Raw genomic sequence first — 640 nt, forward strand, 5'->3', positions numbered from 1 at the left:
GTTCCCCTAAACTCCTTTTTCTCCTTCCCTACATCCTGATGCATTCTCCTCAGTTGGCCCGGCTTCATACCTACCTGCCAGATTGAATGAGGTGGGACTGCTGAGGAATGGTGTACCAGTGCCTGCTCCCTCCCCACTGGCAGGGAACCCCCTAGCTACCCTGGATGCCTCCAGAGCCCAGAAGCAAAACGTTTAAGACCCTCTTTGTGGGTGGCACTCACGGACCCTTTAGCCAAAGGACTGAACCACAGAGCCATGAGTTCAAGTCCCAGCCCTTCCATTAGCCAGCTGTGCAACTTCAGGCCCCTTACTGGGCTTTCATGGACCTTGGGTACTGAGCTGTAAAGCAACATCCCTAGACTAATAGGTTCTGACTCTGCCACCCTGTGACTCAACTCCACCCAGGCCGCAAAACAGTGCCCCGTCACAAGATAGAGTAACAGAGAGGATGCTAGATATTAACCACGAAACACCAAAGTTTGAACACAGGTTTAGAGTTTTTAGGCCAAAGAGCTTTGGGGGTGTAGAGCAGTTTCCATCCTAAACGGGACTTAAGAGGTACATAGGCCATGTGAACAGTCATTCCATTGATCTCATATAAGGCAGCTGCTTTTAACCCGCCCCCCCCCCACCAAGGAGA

Source organism: Mandrillus leucophaeus, unplaced genomic scaffold (assembly GCF_000951045.1).
Source record: "Mandrillus leucophaeus isolate KB7577 unplaced genomic scaffold, Mleu.le_1.0 Scaffold5, whole genome shotgun sequence".
Taxonomy (NCBI): domain Eukaryota; kingdom Metazoa; phylum Chordata; class Mammalia; order Primates; family Cercopithecidae; genus Mandrillus; species Mandrillus leucophaeus.